We start from the raw sequence: 21,522 nt of genomic DNA, 5'->3' as shown, positions 1-21,522 counted from the left end.
GTTGTTGTTGTGCGTGTGTGTGCGTGTGCGCGCGTGTGCCTGTGCGTGCGTGTGTGCGTGTGCATGCGTGTGTGGGTATGCCTGTGCATGTGTGTGTGTGTGTGCGTGTGTGCGCGTGTGTGTGTGTGCGTGTGTGTGCGTGTGCATGCGCGTGTGTGTGTGCCTGTGCGCGTGTGTGCGTGTGCCTGCGTGTGTGCGTGTGTGTGTGCGTGTGTCACCAGGCAAGGGCGAGTGGCAGGCCCAGCTGGAGGTGGCCCAGCTGGAGGTGCGTGAGGCCTCCGCGCTGCTCCACGAGGTGGAGAAGGGGGCGGCTCGCCGCGCCCTCGTGGAGGAGCGAGCTCGCTACTGCGGCTTCGTCTACATGCTGCGCTCCGTCGTGGTGAGCCTGTGACGTCGCTGTGACGTCACAGCGACGTCGCCGTGACGACGCGTGACGACGTCGCCGTGACGACACGTGACGACGTCGGCCGTGACGACGCGTGACGACGTCGCCGTGACGACGCGTGACGACGTCGCCGTGACGACGCGTGACGACGTCGCCAGACGACACCGTGACGACGTCGACCGTGACGACGGTGATGCGGCAACGTCGCCGTGACGACGACAGTGACGTCGCCGCGTACCGACCGACGTGGTGGTGCGGCGATTGATTGCGTCATTCGCCTCCCAGCCCCCCCCCCCCCCTGGCCCTGCTTGGCCCCCAGTCAGATTCTTCAGAAGCCGTCTCCTTGTGAGGCCGACAACAGGAACAGGGACTCTGACGTGGTTCCGTTCCTTAGCTCGGCTCAGATGTGGCAGTGGAAAAACACCAGCCGTACCGTGCTGGCTTGGCTAGGATACGGGCAGTGGAAAAACACCAGCCGTACCGCGCTGGCTTGGCTAGGATGTGGCCAGTGGAAAAACACCACCCGTACCGTGCTGGCTTGACTCGGATGTGGCAGTGGAAAAACGCCACCCGTACCGTGCTGGCTTGGCTAGGATGTGGCCAGTGGAAAAACACCACCCGTACTGCGCTGGCTTGGCTCGGATGTGGGCAGTGGAAAAACACCACCCGTACCGTGCTGGCTTGACTTGGATGTGGGCAGTGGATAAACACCACCCGTACCGTGCTGGCTTGGCTCGGTTCGGCAGTGGAAAAACACCACCAGTACCGTGCTGGCTCGGCTCGGATGTGGGCAGTGGAAAAACGCCACCCGTACCGTGCTGGCTCGGCTCGGATGTGGGCAGTGGAAAAACGCCACCCGTACCGTGCTGGCTTGGCTAGGATGTGGGCAGTTGATAAACACCACCCGTACCGTGCTGGCTTGGCTCGGCTCGGCAGTGGAAAAACACCACCAGTACTGTGCTGGCTTGGCTCGGATGTGGGCAGTGGAAAAACACCACCCGTACCGTGCTGGCTTGGCTAGGATGTGGGCAGTGGAAAAACACCACCCGTACCGTGCTGGCTTGGCTCGGCTCGGCAGTGGAAAAACACCACCAGTACCGTGCTGGCTTGGCTCGGATGTGGGCAGTGGAAAAACACCACCCGTACCGTGCTGGCTTGGCTCGGCTCGGCAGTGGAAAAACACCACCCGTACCGTGCTGGCTTGGCTCGGCTCGGCAGTGGAAAAACACCACCAGTACCGTGCTGGCTTGGCTCGGATGTGGGCAGTGGAAAAACACCACCCGTACCGTGCTGGCTTGGCTCGGATGTGGGCAGTGGAAAAACACCACCCGTACCGTGCTGGCTTGGCTCGGATGTGGGCAGTGGAAAAACACCACCCGTACCGTGCTGGCTTGACTCGGATGTGGCCAGTGGAAAAACACCACCTGTACCGCGCTGGCTTGGCTCGGATGTGGCCAGTGGAAAAACACCACTCGTACCGTGCTGGCTTGGCTCGGATGTAGCCAGTGGAAAAACACAACCCGTACCGTGCTGGCTTGGCTCGGATACGGGCAGTCGAAAAACACCACCCGTACCGTGCTGGCTTGGCTCGGATACGGGCAGTCGAAAAACACCACCCGTACCGTGCTGGCTTGGCTCGGATGTGGCCAGTGGAAAAACAGCACTCGTACCGTGCTGGTTTGGCTTGGATGTGGCCAGTGGAAAAACACCACCTGTACCGTGCGGGCTTGGCACGGATGTGGCCAGTAGAAAAACACCACGCGTACAGTGCTGGCTTGGCACAGATGTGGCCAGTGGAAAAACACCACGCGTACCGTGCTGGCTTGGCACGGATGTGGCCAATATAAAAACACCACCTGTACCGTGCTGGCTTGGCTCGGATGTGGGCAGTGGAAAGACATCACCCGTACCGTGCTGGCTTGGCACGGATGTGGCAGTGGAAACACGCCACCTGTACCGTGCTGGCTTGGCTAGGATGTGGGCAGTGGAAAAACACCACCCGTACCGCGCTGGCTTGGCTAGGATGTGGCCAGTGGAAAAACACCAGCCGTACCGTGCTGGCTTGACTCGGATGTGGGCAGTGGAAAAACACCACCTGTACCGCGCTGGCTTGACACGGATGTGGCCAGTGGAAAAACACCAGCCGTACCGTGCTGGCTTGACTCGGATGTGGGCAGTGGAAAAACACCACCTGTACCGCGCTGGCTTGACTCGGATGTGGGCAGTGGAAAAACACCACCCGTACCGCGCTGGCTTGGCTCGGATGTGGCCAGTGGAAAAACACCACCCATACCGCGCTGGCTTTGCTCGGATGTGGCCAGTGGAAAAATACCACCTGTACCGCGCTGGCTTGGCACGGATGTGGCCAGTGGAAAAACATCACCCGTACCGTGCTGGCTTGGCTCGGATGTGGCCAGTGGAAAAACACCACCCCCGTGTGTGTGTGTGCCCCCATGGGTGGTGGGGAGCAGTGGTGCAGCGGTTAGCGCTTCGCTGCGCTACGAACCTGGCGACCCGGGTTCGATTCCCACTCACGGCCAACACCACCAGTGACGATTATCTAAACCGGTCCTGGGCCTCCCCTAGGTCGACTCAGCCTCAAATGAGTACCCGGTGCGGTGGGGCGTGGTGCTGGCCACCCACCCCCTCGTGTGCCGTGCCGGCCTTCATAGGTGCTACTCGCTAACAGCACTTGCCCCTACAGTCTGTTAAGGCTACACGGGGGATCTTTGTCTTTGTGTAGTAGTGTGTGTGTGTGTGTAAGTAGAGTGTGTGTTGCTGCTATACAGCACTTTCCCCCGGCAGCCTGTTAAGGCTACACGGGGGACCTTTGTCTCTGTGTGTGTGTGTGTGTACCGTTCTGGCCTTCATAGGTGGTGCTCGCTAACAGCACTTGCCCCTACAGTCTGTTAAGGCTACACGGGGGACCTTTGTCTCTGTGTGTGTGTGTGTGTACCGTTCTGGCCTTCATAGGTGGTGCTCGCTAACAGCACTTGCCCCTACAGTCTGTTAAGGCTACACGGGGGACCTTTGTCTGTGTGTGTGTGTGTGTACCGTTCAGGCCTTCATAGGTGGTGCTCGCTAACAGCACTTGCCCCTACAGTCTGTTAAGGCTACACGGGGGACCTTTGTCTCTGTGTGTGTGTGTGTGTACCGTTCTGGCCTTCATAGGTGGTGCTCGCTAACAGCACTTGCCCCTACAGTCTGTTAAGGCTACACGGGGGACCTTTGTCTGTGTGTGTGTGTGTGTACCGTTCAGGCCTTCATAGGTGGTGCTCGCTAACAGCACTTGCCCCTACAGTCTGTTAAGGCTACACGGGGGACCTTTGTCTCTGTGTGTGTGTGTGTGTACCGTTCAGGCCTTCATAGGTGGTGCTCGCTAACAGCACTTGCCCCTACAGTCTGTTAAGGCTACACGGGGGACCTTTGTCTCTGTGTGTGTGTGTGTGTACCGTTCTGGCCTTCATAGGTGGTACTCGCTAACAGCACTTGCCCCTACAGTCTGTTAAGGCTACACGGGGGACCTTTGTCTGTGTGTGTGTGTGTGTACCGTTCAGGCCTTCATAGGTGGTGCTCGCTAACAGCACTTGCCCCTACAGTCTGTTAAGGCTACACGGGGGACCTTTGTCTCTGTGTGTGTGTGTGTACCGTTCTGGCCTTCATAGGTGCTGCTCGCTAACAGCACTTGCCCCTACAGCCTGTTAAGGCTACACGGGGGACCTTTGTCTCTGTGTGCCCGCAGGTGCAGGAGGTGTACATGTTGGAGGAGGCTCAGCATCTCCACGACATCTTGGAGGACCTCGATCGGCTGACCTCTGACCCGCACGAACTGCCAGCTTCAAGCGAGCAGGTTGGGCACCATCAGCGTCATCAGCAGCATCATCATCATCAGCAGCAGCAGCATCAGTGTCATCATCAGCAGCGTCATCATCATCATCAGCAGCAGCAGCATCAGTGTCATCATCATCAGCAGCATCATCATCAGCAGCAGCAGCAGCATCATCATCATCAGCAGCATCATCATCAGCAGCATCAGCATCATCATCATCAGCAGCATCAGTGTCATCATCATCAGCAGCATCAGTGTCATCATCAGCAGCATCAGCGTCATCATCATCATCAGCAGCATCATCATCATCAGCATCATCATCATCAGCAACATCAGTGTCATCATCATCAGCAGCATCAGTGTCATCATCATCAGCAGCATCAGTGTCATCATCATCAGCAGCATCAGTATAATCATCAGCATCATCATCAGCATCATCACCAGTATCATCATCAGCAGCGTCAGTATAATCATCAGTATCATCAGCATCAGCAGCAGCAGCATCAGTGTCATCATCATCGACAGCATCGTCATCATCATTATAGTGACGATGGGATTCATGACAATTATCAGCAGCATCATCATCAGCGTCATCATCATCAGCATCATCATCAGCGTCATCATCAGCATTCCGAGTGAACTCTCCGTGTGTGCTCCTCGTGTACTCTGTGTGTGTACTCTGTGTGTGTGTACTCTGTGTGTGTGTACTCTGTGTGTGTGTACTGTGTGTGTGTGTACTCTGTGTGTGTGTACTCTGTGTGTGTGTACTCTGTGTGTGTGTGTACTCTGTGTGTGTGTGTACTCTGTGTGTGTACTCTGTGTGTGTGTACTCTGTGTGTGTGTACTCTGTGTGTGTGTACTCTGTGTGCGCGTACTCTGTGTGTGTGTACTCTGTGTGTGCGTACTCTGTGTGTGCGTACTCTGTGTGCGCGTACTCTGTGTGTGTGTACTCTGTGTGTGTGTACTCTGTGTGTGTGTACTCTGTGTGTGTGTACTCTGTGTGCGCGTACTCTGTGTGTGTGTACTCTGTGTGTGTGTACTCTGTGTGTGCGTACTCTGTGTGTGCGTACTCTGTGTGCGCGTACTCTGTGTGTGCGTACTCTGTGTGTGTGTACTCTGTGTGTGTGTACTCTGTGTGTGTGTACTCTGTGTGTGTGTACTCTGCGTGTGTGTGTACTCTGTGTGCGTGTACTCTGTGTGTGTGTACTCTGTGTGCGTGTACTCTGTGTGTGTGTGTACTCTGTGTGTGTGTACTCTGTGTGTGTGTGTACTCTGTGTGTGTGTACACTGTGTGTGTGTACACTGTGTGCGTGTACTCTGTGTGCGTGTACTCTGTGTGCGTGTACTCTGTGTGTGTGTACTCTGTGTGCGCGTACTCTGTGTGCGCGTACTCTGTGTGTGCGTACTCTGTGTGTGTGTACTCTGTGTGTGTGTACACTGTGTGCGTGTACTCTGTGTGCGTGTACTCTGTGTGTGCGTACTCTGTGTGTGTGTACTCTGTGTGTGCGTACTCTGTGTGCGCGTACTCTGTGTGCGTGTACTCTGTGTGCGTGTACTCTGTGTGTGTGTACTCTGTGTGTGTGTACTCTGTGTGTGTGTACTCTGTGTGTGTACTCTGTGTGTGTGTACTCTGTGTGTGTGTACTCTGTGTGTGCGTACTCTGTGTGCATGTACTCTGTGTGTGTGTACTCTGTGTGCGTGTACTCTGTGTGCGTGTACTCTGTGTGTGTGTACTCTGTGTGCGCGTACTCTGTGTGTGTGTACTCTGTGTGTGTGTACTCTGTGTGTGCGTACTCTGTGTGTGCGTACTCTGTGTGCGCGTACTCTGTGTGTGCGTACTCTGTGTGTGCGTACTCTGTGTGTGTGTACTCTGTGTGCGTGTACTCTGTGTGTGTGTACTCTGTGTGTGCGTACTCTGTGTGTGTGTACTCTGTGTGTGTGTACTCTGTGTGCGTGTACTCTGTGTGTGTGTACTCTGTGTGCGTGTACTCTGTGTGCGTGTACTCTGTGTGTGTGTACTCTGTGTGTGTGTGTACTCTGTGTGTGTGTACTCTGTGTGTGTGTACTCTGTGTGTGCGTACTCTGTGTGTGCGTACTCTGTGTGTGTGTACTCTGTGTGTGTGTACTCTGTGTGCGTGTACTCTGTGTGTGTGTACTCTGTGTGCGTGTACTCTGTGTGCGTGTACTCTGTGTGTGTGTACTCTGTGTGTGTGTGTACTCTGTGTGTGTGTACTCTGTGTGTGTGTGTACTCTGTGTGTGTGTACTGTGTGTGTGTGTACACTGTGTGCGTGTACTCTGTGTGTGTGTACTCTGTGTGCGCGTACTCTGTGTGCGCGTACTCTGTGTGTGCGTACTCTGTGTGTGTGTACTCTGTGTGTGTGTACACTGTGTGCGTGTACTCTGTGTGCGTGTACTCTGTGTGTGCGTACTCTGTGTGTGCGTACTCTGTGTGTGCGTACTCTGTGTGCGCGTACTCTGTGTGCGCGTACTCTGTGTGCGTGTACTCTGTGTGCGTGTACTCTGTGTGTGTGTACTCTGTGTGTGTGTACTCTGTGTGTGTACTCTGTGTGTGTGTACTCTGTGTGTGTGTACTCTGTGTGTGTGTACTCTGTGTGTGTGTACTCTGTGTGCGTGTACTCTGTGTGCGTGTACTCTGTGTGTGTGTACTCTGTGTGCGTGTACTCTGTGTGCGTGTACTCTGTGTGCGTGTACTCTGTGTGTGTGTGTACTCTGTGTGTGTGTACTCTGTGTGTGTGTGTACTCTGTGTGTGTGTACTCTGTGTGCGCGTACTCTGTGTGCGTGTACTCTGTGTGCGTGTACTCTGTGTGTGTGTACTCTGTGTGTGTGTGTACTCTGTGTGTGTGTACTCTGTGTGTGTGTACTCTGCGTGTGTGTGTACTCTGTGTGTGTGTACTCTGTGTGTGTGTACTCTGTGTGTGTGTACTCTCTGTGTGCGTACTCTCTGTGTGCGTACTCTGTGTGTGTGTACACTGTGTGTGTGTACACTGTGTGTGTGTACTCTGTGTGTGTGTACACTGTGTGTGTGTACTCTCTGTGTGTGTACTCTGTGTGTGTGTGTACTCTGTGTGTGTGTACTCTGTGTGTGTGTGTACTCTCTGTGTGTGTACTCTGTGTGTGCGTACTCTCTGTGCGCGTACTCTGTGTGTGTGTACTCTGTGTGTGTGTACTCTGTGTGTGCGTACTCTCTGTGTGCGTACTCTCTGTGTGTGTGTACTCTCTGTGTGTGTGAACTCTGTGTGTGTGTACTCTCTGTGTGTGTGTACTCTGTGTGTGTGTACTCTGTGTGTGTGTACTCTGTGTGTGTGTACTCTGTGTGTGTGTACTCTGTGTGTGCGTACTCTCTGTGTGCGTACACTCTGTGTGTGTGTACTCTCTGTGTGTGTGTACTCTGTGTGTGTGTACTCTGTGTGTGTGTTCTCTGTGTGTGTGTGTACTCTGTGTGTGTGCGTACTCTGTGTGTGTGTACTCTCTGTGTGCGTACTCTGTGTGTGTGTACTCTGTGTGCGTGTACTCTGTGTGTGCGTACTCTGTGTGTGTGTACTCTCTGTGTGCGTACTCTGTGTGTGTGTACTCTGTGTGCGTGTACACTGTGTGTGTGTACTCTCTGTGTGCGTACTCTGTGTGTGCGTACTCTGTGTGTGCGTACTCCCCGCGTCTGCGTACTCCGCAGGTGATCGTCGACCTCAAGGTGACGGAGTGCAGCCTCAACTTGCTGTCTCCCCCGGCGTCTCCCACCTCCTCCAAGTCCAGCATCGGCAGGTGGGCCCCGCCACGCCCCGGTGCATTCTGGGAAACCGGGGCTTCCACCGGTGAAGGATACAGTCTATAGGTGTCTGTGTGGTGAGTCTGTGGGTCTCTGTGTGATGAGTCTGTGGGTCTCTGTGTGATGACTCTATAGGTGTCTGTGTGGTGAGTCTGTGGGTCTCTGTGTGATGAGTCTGTGGGTCTCTGTGTGATGAGTCTATAGGTGTCTGTGTGATGAGTCTATGGGTCTCTGTGTGGTGAGTCTGTGGGTCTCTGTGTGATGAGTCTGTGGGTCTCTGAGTGGTGAGTCTATAGGTGTCTGTGTGGTGAGTCTGTGGGTCTCTGTGGGTCTCTGTGTGATGAGTCTGTGGGTCTCTGTGTGGTGAGTCTGTGCGTCTCTGTGTGGTGAGTCTGTGGGTCTCTGTGTGATGAGTCTGTGGGTCACTGTGTGTGTCTATAGGTGTCTGTGTGATGAGTCTATGGGTCTCTGTGTGATGAGTCTGTGGGTCTCTGTGTGATGAGTCTGTGGGTCTCTGTGTGATGAGTCTGTGGGTCTCTGTGTGATGAGTCTGTGGGTCTCTGTGTGGTGAGTCTTTGGGTCTCTGTGTGGTGAGTCTGTGGGTCTCTGTGTGATGAGTCTGTGGGTCTCTGTGTGGTGAGTCTGTGGGTCTCTGTGTGGGTGAGTCTGTGGGTCTCTGTGTGATGAGTCTGTGGGTCTCTGTGTGATGAGTCTATGGTTCTCTGTGTGGTGAGTCTGTGGGTCTCTGTGTGGTGAGTCTGTGGGTCTCTGTGTGGTGAGTCTGTGGGTCTCTGTGTGGTGAGTCTGTGGGTCTCTGTGTGGTGAGTCTGTGGGTCTCTGTGTGGTGAGTCTGTGGGTCTCTGTGTGGTGAGTCTGTGGGTCTCTGTGTGATGAGTCTGTGGGTCTCTGAGTGGTGAGTCTGTGGGTCTCTGTGTGGTGAGTCTGTGGGTCTCTGTGTGGTGAGTCTGTGGGTCTCTGTGTGGTGAGTCTGTGGGTCTCTGTGTGTGAGTCTATGGGTCTCTGTGTGGTGAGTCTGTGGGTCTCTGTGTGGTGAGTCTATGGGTCTCTGTGTGGTGAGTCTGTGGGTCTCTGTGTGTGAGTCTATGGGTCTCTGTGTGGTGAGTCTGTGGGTCTCTGTGTGGTGAGTCTGTGGGTCTCTGTGTGGTGAGTCTGTGGGTCTCTGTGTGGCGAGTCTGTGGGTCTCTGTGTGGGTCTCTGTGTGGTGAGTCTGTGGGTCTCTGTGTGATGAGTCTGTGGGTCTCTGTGTGGTGAGTCTGTGGGTCTCTGTGTGGTGAGTCTGTGGGTCTCTGTGTGGTGAGTCTGTGGGTATCTGTGTGGTGAGTCTGTGGGTCTCTGTGTGATGAGCCTATGGGTCTCTGTGTGGTGAGTCTGTGGGTCTCTGTGTGGGGAGTCTGTGGGTCTCTGTGTGGTGAGTCTGTGGGTCTCTGTGTGGTGAGTCTGTGGGTCTCTGTGTGGTGCGTCGATGGGTCTCTGTGTGATGAGTCTGTGGGTCTCTGTGTGGTGAGTCGATGGGTCTCTGTGTGGTGAGTCTATGGGTCTCTGTGTGGTGAGTCTGTGGGTCTCTGTGTGGTGAGTCGATGGGTCTCTGTGTGGTGAGTCTGTGGGTCTCTGTGTGGTGAGTCTGTGGGTCTCTGTGTGGTGAGTCTGTGGGTCTCTGTGTGATGAGCCTATGGGTCTCTGTGTGGTGAGTCTGTGGGTCTCTGTGTGGTGAGTCTGTGGGTCTCTGTGTGGTGAGTCTGTGGGTCTCTGTGTGGTGAGTCTGTGGGTCTCTGTGTGGTGAGTATGTGGGTCTCTGTGTGGTGAGTCTGTGGGTCTCTGTGTGGTGAGTCTGTGGGTCTCTGTGTGGTGAGTCTGTGGGTCTCTGTGTGGTGAGTCTGTGGGTCTCTGTGTGGTGAGTCTGTGGGTCTCTGTGTGGTGAGTCTGTGGGTCTCTGTGTGGCGAGTCTGTGGGTCTCTGTGTGGCGAGTCTGTGGGTCTCTGTGTGGCGAGTCTGTGGGTCTCTGTGTGGGTGTCTGTGTGGTGAGTCTGTGGGTCTCTGTGTGATGAGTCTGTGGGTCTCTGTGTGGTGAGTCTGTGGGTCTCTGTGTGGTGAGTCTGTGGGTCTCTGTGTGGTGAGTCTGTGGGTCTCTGTGTGGCGAGTCTGTGGGTCTCTGTGTGGCGAGTCTGTGGGTCTTTGTGTGGGTCTCTGTGTGGTGAGTCTGTGGGTCTCTGTGTGGTGAGTCTGTGGGTCTCTGTGTGGTGAGTCTGTGGGTCTCTGTGTGGTGAGTCTGTGGGTCTCTGTGTGGTGAGTCTGTGGGTCTCTGTGTAGGTGAGTCTGTGGGTCTCTGTGTAGGTGAGTCTATGGGTCTCTGTGTGGTGAGTCTGTGGGTCTCTGTGTGATGAGTCTATAGGTGTCTGTGTGATGAGTCTGTGGGTCTCTGTGTGGTGAGTCTGTGGGTCTCTGTGTGGGTGAGTCTGTGGGTCTCTGTGTGGGTGAGTCTGTGGGTCTCTGTGTGGTGAGTCTGTGGGTCTCTGTGTGGGTGAGTCTGTGGGTCTCTGTGTGATGAGTCTGTGGGTCTCTGTGTGGTGAGTCTGTGGGTCTCTGTGTGATGAGTCTGTGGGTCTCTGTGTGGTGAGTCTGTGGGTCTCTGTGTGGTGAGTCTGTGGGTCTCTGTGTGTGTCTATAGGTGTCTGTGTGGTGAGTCTGTGGGTCTCTGTGTGATGAGTATGTGGGTCTCTGTGTGGTGAGTCTATAGGTGTCTGTGTGATGAGTCTGTGGGTCTCTGTTTGGTGAGTATGTGGGTCTCTGTGTGTGTCTATAGGTGTCTTTGTGATGAGTATGTGGGTCTCTGTGTGGGTGAGTCTGTGGGTCTCTGTGTGTGTCTATAGGTGTCTGTGTGATGAGTCTGTGGGTCTCTGTGTGATGAGTCTGTGGGTCTCTGTGTGGGTGAGTCTATGGGTCTCTGTGTGGTGAGTCTGTGGGTCTCTGTGTGATGAGTCTGTGGGTCTCTGTGTGTGTCTATAGGTGTCTGTGTGATGAGTCTGTGGGTCTCTGTGTGGGTGAGTCTGTGGGTCTCTGTGTGGTGAGTCTATGGGTCTCTGTGTGGTGAGTCTGTGGGTCTCTGTGTGATGAGTCTGTGGGTCTCTGTGTGGTGAGTATGTGGGTCTCTGTGTGATGAGTCTGTGGGTCTCTGTGTGGTGAGTCTATGGGTCTCTGTGTGGGTGAGTCTATGGGTCTCTGTGTGGTGAGTCTGTGGGTCTCTGTGTGATGAGTCTGTGGGTCTCTGTGTGGTGAGTCTGTGGGTCTCTGTGTGGTGAGTCTATGGGTCTCTCTGTGGGTGAGTCTGTGGGTCTCTGTGTGATGAGTCTGTGGGTCTCTGTGTGGGTGAGTCTGTGGGTCTCTGTGTGATGAGTCTGTGGGTCTCTGTGTGATGAGTCTGTGGATCTCTGTGTGGTGAGTCTATGGGTCTCTGTGTGGCGAGTCTGTGGGTCTCTGTGTGGGTGTCTGTGTGGTGAGTCTGTGGGTCTCTGTGTGATAAGTCTGTGGGTCTCTGTGTGGTGAGTCTGTGGGTCTCTGTGTGGTGAGTCTGTGGGTCTCTGTGTGGTGAGTCTGTGGGTCTCTGTGTGGCGAGTCTGTGGGTCTCTGTGTGGCGAGTCTGTGGGTCTTTGTGTGGGTCTCTGTGTGGTGAGTCTGTGGGTCTCTGTGTGGTGAGTCTGTGGGTCTCTGTGTGGTGAGTCTGTGGGTCTCTGTGTGGTGAGTCTGTGGGTCTCTGTGTGGTGAGTCTGTGGGTCTCTGTGTAGGTGAGTCTGTGGGTCTCTGTGTAGGTGAGTCTATGGGTCTCTGTGTGGTGAGTCTGTGGGTCTCTGTGTGATGAGTCTATAGGTGTCTGTGTGATGAGTCTGTGGGTCTCTGTGTGGTGAGTCTGTGGGTCTCTGTGTGGGTGAGTCTGTGGGTCTCTGTGTGGGTGAGTCTGTGGGTCTCTGTGTGGTGAGTCTGTGGGTCTCTGTGTGGGTGAGTCTGTGGGTCTCTGTGTGATGAGTCTGTGGGTCTCTGTGTGGTGAGTCTGTGGGTCTCTGTGTGATGAGCCTGTGGGTCTCTGTGTGGTGAGTCTGTGGGTCTCTGTGTGGTGAGTCTGTGGGTCTCTGTGTGTGTCTATAGGTGTCTGTGTGGTGAGTCTGTGGGTCTCTGTGTGATGAGTATGTGGGTCTCTGTGTGGTGAGTCTATAGGTGTCTGTGTGATGAGTCTGTGGGTCTCTGTGTGGTGAGTATGTGGGTCTCTGTGTGTGTCTATAGGTGTCTTTGTGATGAGTATGTGGGTCTCTGTGTGGGTGAGTCTGTGGGTCTCTGTGTGTGTCTATAGGTGTCTGTGTGATGAGTCTGTGGGTCTCTGTGTGATGAGTCTGTGGGTCTCTGTGTGGGTGAGTCTATGGGTCTCTGTGTGGTGAGTCTGTGGGTCTCTGTGTGATGAGTCTGTGGGTCTCTGTGTGTGTATATAGGTGTCTGTGTGATGAGTCTGTGGGTCTCTGTGTGGGTGAGTCTGTGGGTCTCTGTGTGGTGAGTCTATGGGTCTCTGTGTGGTGAGTCTGTGGGTCTCTGTGTGATGAGTCTGTGGGTCTCTGTGTGGTGAGTCTATGGGTCTCTGTGTGGGTGAGTCTATGGGTCTCTGTGTGGTGAGTCTGTGGGTCTCTGTGTGATGAGTCTGTGGGTCTCTGTGTGGTGAGTCTGTGGGTCTCTGTGTGGTGAGTCTATGGGTCTCTCTGTGGGTGAGTCTGTGGGTCTCTGTGTGATGAGTCTGTGGGTCTCTGTGTGGGTGAGTCTGTGGGTCTCTGTGTGGTGAGTCTGTGGGTCTCTGTGTGGGTGAGTCTGTGGGTCTCTGTGTGGTGAGTCTGTGGGTCTCTGTGTGATGAGTATGTGGGTCTCTGTGTGGGTGAGTCTGTGGGTCTCTGTGTGGTGAGTATGTGGGTCTCTGTGTGATGAGACTATGGGTCTCTGTGTGATGAGTATGTGGGTCTCTGTGTGATGAGTCTGCGGGTCTCTGTGTGGTGAGTCTGTGGGTCTCTGTGTGGGTGAGTATGTGGGTCTCTGTGTGATGAGTCTATGGGTCTCTGTGTGATGAGTATGTGGGTCTCTGTGTGATGAGTATGTGGGTCTCTGTGTGGGTGAGTCTGTGGGTCTCTGTGTGATGAGTCTGTGGGTCTCTGTGTGATGAGTCTGTGGGTCTCTGTGTGGTGAGTCTGTGGGTCTCTGTGTGGTGAGTCGATGGGTCTCTGTGTGGGTGAGTCTGTGGGTCTCTGTGTGGTGAGTCGATGGGTCTCTGTGTGGTGAGTCTATGGGTCTCTGTGTGATGAGTCTGTAGGTCTCTGTGTGATGAGTCTGTGGGTCTCTGTGTGGTGAGTCGATGGGTCTCTGTGTGGTGAGTCTGTAGGCCTCTGTGTGATGAGTCTGTGGGTCTCTGTGTGGTGAGTCTATGGGTCTCTGTGTGGTGAGTCTATAGGTGTCTGTGTGATGAGTCTGTGGGTCTCTGTGTGATGAGTCTGTGGGTCTCTGTGTGATGAGTATGTGGGTCTCTGTGTGGTGAGTCGATGGGTCTCTGTGTGGGTGAGTCTGTGGGTCTCTGTGTGGTGAGTCGATGGGTCTCTGTGTGATGAGTCTGTGGGTCTCTGTGTGGTGAGTCTGTGGGTCTCTGTGTGGTGAGTCTATGGGTCTCTGTGTGGTGAGTCTATAGGTGTCTGTGTGATGAGTCTGTGGGTCTCTGTGTGATGAGTCTGTGGGTCTCTGTGTGATGAGTATGTGGATCTCTGTGTGGTGAGTCGATGGGTCTCTGTGTGGGTGAGTCTGTGGGTCTCTGTGTGGTGAGTCGATGGGTCTCTGTGTGATGAGTCTGTGGGTCTCTGTGTGGTGAGTCGATGGGTCTCTGTGTGATGAGTCTGTAGGTCTCTGTGTGATGAGTCTGTGGGTCTCTGTGTGGTGAGTCTATGGGTCTCTGTGTGGTGAGTCTATAGGTGTCTGTGTGATGAGTCTGTGGGTCTCTGTGTGATGAGTCTGTGGGTCTATGTGTGAGTCTATGGGTCTCTGTGTGGGTGAGTCTGTGGGTCTCTGTGTAGGTGAGTCTATGGGTCTCTGTGTAGGTGAGTCTATGGGTCTCTGTGTGGTGAATCTGTGGGTCTCTGTGTGGGTGAGTCTATGGGTCTCTGTGTGATGAGTCTATGGGTCTCTGTGTGATGAGTCTGTGGATCTCTGTGTGGTGAGTCTATGGGTCTGTGTGTGATGAGTCTGTGGGTCTCTGTGTGATGAGTCTGTGGATCTCTGTGTGGTGAGTCTATGGGTCTCTGTGTGGTGAGTCTATGGGTCTCTGTGTGATGAGTCTGTGGATCTCTGTGTGGTGAGTCTGTGGATCTCTGTGTGATGAGTCTGTGGGTCTCTGTGTGATGAGTCTATGGGTCTCTTTGTGGTGAGTCTGTGGGTCTCTGTGTGGGTGAGTCTGTGGGTCTCTGTGTGGTGAGTCTGTGGGTCTCTGTGTAGGTGAGTCTATGGGTCTCTGTGTAATGAGTCTGTGGGTCTCTGTGTGATGAGTCTGTGGATCTTTGTGTGGTGAGTCTATGGGTCTCTGTGTGATGAGTCTATGGGTCTCTGTGTGGTGAGTCTGTGGGTCTTTGTGTGGGTGAGTCTATGGGTCTCTGTGTAGGTGAGTCTATGGGTCTCTGTGTGATGAATCTATGGGTCTCTGTGTGGTGAGTCTGTGGGTCTCTGTGTAGGTGAGTCTATGGGTCTCTGTGTAGGTGAGTCTATGGGTCTCTGTGTGATGAGGCTATGGTTCTCTGTGTGGGTGAGTCTATGGGTCTCTGTGTAGGTGAGTCTATGGGTCTCTGTGTGATGAATCTATGGGTCTCTGTGTGGTGAGTCTGTGGGTCTCTGTGTAGGTGAGTCTATGGGTCTCTGTGTAGGTGAGTCTATGGGTCTCTGTGTGATGAGGCTATGGTTCTCTGTGTGATGAGTCTATGGGTCTCTGTGTGGTGAGTCTGTGGGTCTCTGTGTAATGAGTCTGTGGGTCTCTGTGTGGTGAGTCTGTGGGTCTCTGTGTGGGCAGTCTATGGGTCTCTGTGTGATGAGTCTGTGGTTCTCTGTGTGGGTGAGTCTGTGGGTCTCTGTGTGGTGAGTCTGTGGGTCTGTGTGTGGGTGAGTCTATGGGTCTCTGTGTGATGAGCCTATGGGTCTCTGTGTGAGTCTATGGGTCTCTGTGTGGTGAGTCTATGGGTCTCTGTGTGATGAGTCTATGGGTCTCTGTGTGATGAGTCTATGGGTCTCTGTGTGGTGAGTCTGTGGGTCTCTGTGTGGGTGAGTCTATGGGTCTCTGTGTGGTGAGTCTGTGGGTCTCTGTGTGGGTGAGTCTATGGGTCTCTGTGTAGGTGAGACTATGGGTCTCTGTGTGATGAATCTATGGGTCTCTGTGTGGGTGAGTCAATGGGTCTCTGTGTGATGAGTCTATGGGTATTTGCTGTGTAAGTCTATGGGTCTCTGTGTGGTGAGTCTGTGGGTCTCTGTGCGTTGAGTCTATGGGTCTCTGTGTGATGAGTCTATGGGTCTCTGTGTGGGTGAGTCTGTGGGTCACTATATGGGTGAGTCTGTGGGTCTTTGGGTCTCTGTGCGTTGAGTCTATGGGTCTCTGTGTGATGAGTCTATGGGTCTCTGTGCGATGAGTCTATGGGTCTCTGTGTGGTGAGTCTGTGGGTCTCTGTGTGATGAGTCTATGGGTCTTTGTGTGTTGAGTCTATGGGTCTCTGTGCGATGAGTCTATGGGTCTCTGTGTGTTGAGTCTATGGGTCTCTGTGCGATGAGTCTATGGGTCTCTGTGTGATGAGTCTATGGGTCTCTGTGTGGTGAGTCTGTGGGTCTCTGTGTGATGAGTCTATGGGTCTCTGTGTGATGAGTCTATGGGTCTCTGTGCGATGAGTCTATGGGTCTCTGTGTGATGAGTCTATGGGTCTCTGTGTGGTGAGTCTGTTCGTCTCTGTGTGATGAGTCTATGGGTCTCTGTGTGGGTGAGTCAATGGGTCTCTGTGTGATGAGTCTATGGGTATTTGCTGTGTAAGTCTATGGGTCTCTGTGTGGTGAGTCTGTGGGTCTCTGTGCGTTGAGTCTATGGGTCTCTGTGTGGGTGAGTCAATGGGTCTCTGTGTGATGAGTCTATGGGTCTCTGTGTGGGTGAGTCTGTGGGTCACTATATGGGTGAGTCTGTGGGTCTTTGGGTATCTGTGCGTTGAGTCTATGGGTCTCTGTGTGATGAGTCTATGGGTATTTGCTGTGTAAGTCTATGGGTCTCTGTGTGGTGAGTCTGTGGGTCTCTGTGTGGTGAGTCTGTGGGTCTCTGTGTGATGAGTCTGCGTCTCTGTGTGATGAGTCTATGGGTCTCTGTGTGATGAGTCTATGGGTCTCTGTGTGTTGAGTCTATGGGTCTCTGTGTGATGAGTCTATGGGTCTCTGTGCGATGAGTCTATGGGTCTCTGTGCGATGAGTCTATGGGTCTCTGTGTGTTGAGTCTATGGGTCTCTGTGTGGAGAGAGAAACTCTCCGTCCCGTTGCCGTGGTTGCGAGCGTTGCGGTCTCCATAGTAACCCCCCCCCCCTGCCCTCTCCATCCCTCCCATCCCGGACGGCCACTCTGCTATCAGCTTAACGAGCACCGACTCGCGATCGGGCAGCTCCCAGCATTCCCACTCGCCGACCCCGCGACCTCCGGCGGTGTCGACGGCTGTGGCGGCTGCCACGCAGGTGAGGAATTCTGGGAGGTTTGATGACAAAAAGGGGAGGTCGGGCGGCTGGAGAGGGAGGGGGGCAGCACTCATGGTGCATCCTGGGAAAAGTTGACAGCAAAGGTGGTGGGGGGGGGCGGAGGCAGCGGCACTCTTGTGGAATTCTGGGAAATGTTTATACTAAGGGAGAAAGGGGGGCAGCAGTCGTGGTGCATCCTGGGAAAAGTTGACAACAAAGGTGGTGGGGGGGGGGGGCGGAGGCAGCGGCACTCGTGTGGAATTCTGGGAAATGTTTATACTAAGGGAGAAAGGGGGGCAGCACTCGTGGTGCATCCTGGGAAAATTTGACAACAAAAGTTGGAGGCGGGCGGAGGCGGCATTCGTGTGGAATTCTGGGTAATGTTTATACTAAGGGAGAAAGGGGGGCGGCACTCGTGGTGCATCCTGGGAAAAGTTGACAACAACGGTTGGAGGCGGGCGGAGGCGGCACTCGTGTGGAATTCTGGGAAATGTTTCTGCAGAGGTTGACGGCGGTACTGTGGGATTCTGGGAGAAATGATCTCGGTGAAGGGTTTGTGGCGACGAAGGTTGTGGCATCAGTGTGGAATTCTGGGATATTCGCTCTATATTCGTGGGTCTTCAATAAGAATTCCTGCAGTCACGAAAGCTTTAAGTCAAGATATTTCCAATCACAATGAAAGTGGCGCTCACGGTGCACCCTGGGAAATGTTTACAACGACGAGGTAAGACTGATGAGGATGGTGGGACATCGTTGCATCGAAGAGGGGAGGCACCAGTGGTGAAAAACACTGGTCAACACACTTGTTCTGGCATAAGGTATTCCAACGGTTTTAAGGTAAATTTCGATTTAAAGCTTTCGTGACTGCAGGGATTCATCTTCTTGGTTCTTTCGGTAAAGTCGTCACGTAGAAGGGAAATAATAAAATAATAAAAATAAAACTTCATAAAATAATCAAAATAAAACATGATAAAATAATGAAAATAAAACATAATAAAATAATACAAATAAAACATAATAAAATAATACAAATAAAACATAATAAAATAATACAAATAAAAGATTATAAAATTTCGATTTAAAGCTTTCGTGACTGCAGGGATTCATCTTCTTGGTTCTTTCGGTAAAGTCACGTAGAAGGGAAATAATAAAATGATAAAAATAAAACTTCATAAAATAATTCTCACGACGTTTCGGCCACAAGCGTCAGACGCTGTCTTTCCGACAGACGCTGTTCTTCACCTGAAGATGGCTGCTTGCGTTGTGGCCGAAACGTCGTGAGAATTATTTTATTATGTTTTATTTTTATCATTTTATTATTTCCCTTCTACGTGACTTTACCGAAAGGTTTCAAGGTAATTTTGGGGTGCTGATTCCAAATCTGGCATCAGTTTTTGTCTATCGCATCAGGTTTTTGAGATATCAAATATTGCATTTTCAATAAAAACTGCGGAAGAAAAATATTAAATAAATGTGGATATCTACATAAAATATGTAGAAATCCACACTATCCTAAAAAATACAACACCATATTTTAACACTAAAGCAGTTAATTTCGGGTAAAATCAATGAAAATGGGGGTATGCCGATAGCATAAAAAAATGAGATGTGATAAGAGCAAATCTGAGATCAGATTTGGAATCAGCACCCTGAAATTAGTCTGACCAGTGTGGAATTCTGGGAGTTTTTTGTTGTTGTCAACTCAGGGTGCCGGAACGGGGCGCCTCTCGTCGCCGTCCTCCCACGACTCGGGCTGCGTGACCGTCGAGAACCCACGAGCCTCTGGGACCTCCGCTCTCGTCGCTGGTGGAGGAGGTGGAGGAGGAGGAGGTGGAGGAGGTGGAGGAGGTGGAGGTGGTGGAGGAGGTGGAGGAGGAGAAGGACCGGCCCTTCCACCCCCGCCACGAGAATGGTTCGATCCGGTACGGAAAAAAGAAAAGGCCCCGCAGAAGCGGACATTGCAGAACTGCTTTCGAGCGACCTCTGGGCTCGACCTCAGGCCTCGTCCTCCTCTCTCGTCATAGGAACGTGGAATTACCACCACCGATGCGGTGAAGGCGTCGGCCAAGATCCCGCGTCACGGGGGCGGATCGGTCGGCATCGCCGCCGACTCATCGTCTGCCGCGGCGATGATACACGAAGGTACGCGCCGTACACTCACATACACGCGCACACACGAACACCAGTCCATTGGATCTCCTGTACTCATTCCACAGACGTCCAGGTGGTACTGCTCCAGCTCCTGACAGAGGGATGGCAGCCTCTCCTCTGCATACACGCGCACACACGAAAACAAGTCCATTGGATGTCCTGTACTCATTCCACAGACGTCCAGGCGGTACTGGTCCAGCTCCCGACAAAGGGATGGCAGCCTCTCCTCTGCATGCATACACGCGCACACACGAAAACAAGTCCATTGGATGTCCTGTACTCATTCCACAGACGTCCAGGCGGTACTGGTCCAGCTCCCGACAGAGGGATGGCAGCCTCTCCTCCGCATACATGTGCACACACGAAAACCAGTCCATTGGATCTCCTGTACTCATTCCACAAACGTCCAGGTGGTACTGCTCCAGCTCCTGACAGAAGGATGGCAGCCTCTCCTCCGCATACACGCGCACACACGAAAACAAGTCCATTGGATCTCCTGTACTCATTCCACAGACGTCCAGGTGGTACTGCTCCAGCTCCTGACAGAAGGATGGCAGCCTCTCCTCCGCATACACACGCACACACGAAAACAAGTCCATTGGATCTCCTGTACTCATTCCACAGACGTCCAGGTGGTACTGCTCCAGCTCCTGACAGAAGGATGGCAGCCTCTCCTCCGCATACACACGCACACACGAAAACAAGTCCATTGGATCTCCTGTACTCATTCCACAGACGTCCAGGTGGTACTGCTCCAGCTCCTGACAGAAGGATGGCAGCCTCTCCTCCGCATACACGCGCACACACGAAAACAAGTCCATTGGATCTCCTGTACTCATTCCACAGACGTCCAGGTGGTACCGGTCCAGCTCCCGACAAAGGGATGGCAGCCTCTCCTCCGCATACACGCGCACACACGAACACCAGTCCATTGGATCTCCTGTACTCATTCCAGAGACGTCCAGGTGGTACCGGTCCAGCTCCCGACAAAGGGATGGCAGCCTCTCCTCCGCATACACGCGCACACACGAACACCAGTCCATTGGATCTCCTGTACTCATTCCAGAGACGTTCAGGTGGTACTGCTCCAGCTCCCGACAAAGGGATGGCAGCCTCTCCTCCGCATACACACGCACACACGAAAACAAGTCCATTGGATCTCCTGTACTCATTCCACAGACGTGCAGGTGGTACCGGTCCAGCTCCCGACAAAGGGATGGCAGCCTCTCCTCCGCATACACACGCACACACGAAAACAAGTCCATTGGATCTCCTGTACTCATTCTACGGTCCAGGCGGTACCGGGTCTTGTTTTCCTCTCCCTCCGTCTACTCCCTTCCTCAATCCATCTCCTCCCTCCATCTCCTCCCTCTCTTCCCTCCCTCTCCTCCCTCCCTCTCCTCCCTCTCCTCCCTCCCTCTCCTCTCCTCCCTCCCTCTCTTCCTTCCCTCTCCTCCCTCCCTCTCCTCCCTCCCCTCCCTCCCTCTCCTCCCTCCCTCTCCTCCCTCCCTCTCCTCCCTCCCTCTCCTCCCTCCCTCTACTCCCTCTCCTCCCCTCCCTCCCTCCCTCCCCTCCCCTCCCTCCCTCTCCTCCCTCTCCTCCCTCCCCTCCCTCCCTCTCCTCCCTCTCCTCCCCTCCCTCCCTCCCTCTCCTCCCTCTCCTCCCTCTCCTCCCTCTCCTCCCCTCCCTCCCTCTCCTCCCTCTCCTCCCTCTCCTCCCTCCCCTCCCTCCCTCCCTCTCCTCCCTCTCCTCCCTCTCCTCCCCTCCCTCCCTCCCTCCCTCTCCTCCCTCTCCTCCCCTCCCTCCCTCCCTCCCTCCCTCTCCTCCCTCTCCTCCCTCTCCTCCCTCTCCTCCCCTCCCTCCCTCCCTCTCCTCCCTCTCCTCCCTCTCCTCCCTCTCCTCCCTCTCCTCCCCTCCCTCCCTCCCTCTCCTCCCTCTCCTCCCCTCCCTCCCTCCCTCTCCTCCCTCCCCTCCCTCCCTCCCTCCCTCTCCTCCCTCTCCTCCCCTCCCTCCCTCCCTCTCCTCCCTCTCCTCCCTCTCCTCCCTCCCTCTCCTCCCTCCCCTCCCTCCCTCCCTCTCCTCCCTCTCCTCCCTCTCCTCCCCTCCCTCCCTCCCTCCCTCTCCTCCCTCTCCTCCCCTCCCTCCCTCCCTCTCCTCCCTCTCCTCCCTCTCCTCCCTCCCTCTCCTCCGTCCCTCCATTCCATCCTCGCCAGGAGACTCAGACTCCGGAGAGACGGCGACCAGACCCGGCACGGCGACTCTCGTTGGGGGCCCGGACGAACCGGGCGGCCAGCGGCCTTGTTCGGCCTCTGGGTGGCCGGCGCATCCCGATACCGGCAACCGGCTCTCTGCTGCCAGCACAGGGGCTTGCTCCGGTATCGGTGGTGGTGGTGGTGGTGGTGACGGTGGAGGTGGTGGCGGTGGAGGTGACGGTGGAGGTGGCGGTGGAGGTATCGGTGGTGCTGCTGGTGGTATTACTGAAGGTGGTGGGTTTACCGGTGGTGGTGTTGATGGTTTTACTGGTGGTGGTGGTTTTTCTCGAGGTGATGGTGGCGGTGATGGTAGAGGTGGTGATGGTGGAGGTGGTGGAGGTGGTGGTGGTG

At 54.3% G+C, this 21,522-nt stretch overlaps 1 long non-coding RNA gene across 1 annotated transcript; it reads left to right on the top strand.

The window, feature by feature from the left end:
• Positions 1-18,650: 18,650 nt before the first annotated feature.
• On the top strand, positions 18,651-21,289 carry LOC144952785 (uncharacterized). The gene is made up of 3 exons (XR_013640689.1): positions 18,651-18,690; positions 18,793-18,910; positions 21,133-21,289. It is a non-coding gene; the product is annotated as an uncharacterized LOC144952785 (long non-coding RNA).
• The last annotated feature ends 233 nt before the right edge of the window (positions 21,290-21,522 follow it).

The sequence above is a fragment of the Lampetra fluviatilis genome, chromosome 70 (genome assembly GCF_964198595.1).
Source record: "Lampetra fluviatilis chromosome 70, kcLamFluv1.1, whole genome shotgun sequence".
Lineage (NCBI taxonomy): Eukaryota > Metazoa > Chordata > Hyperoartia > Petromyzontiformes > Petromyzontidae > Lampetra > Lampetra fluviatilis.
Note: the sequence above shows the minus strand (reverse complement) of the source record. Positions and strands in the feature narration are given on the sequence as shown.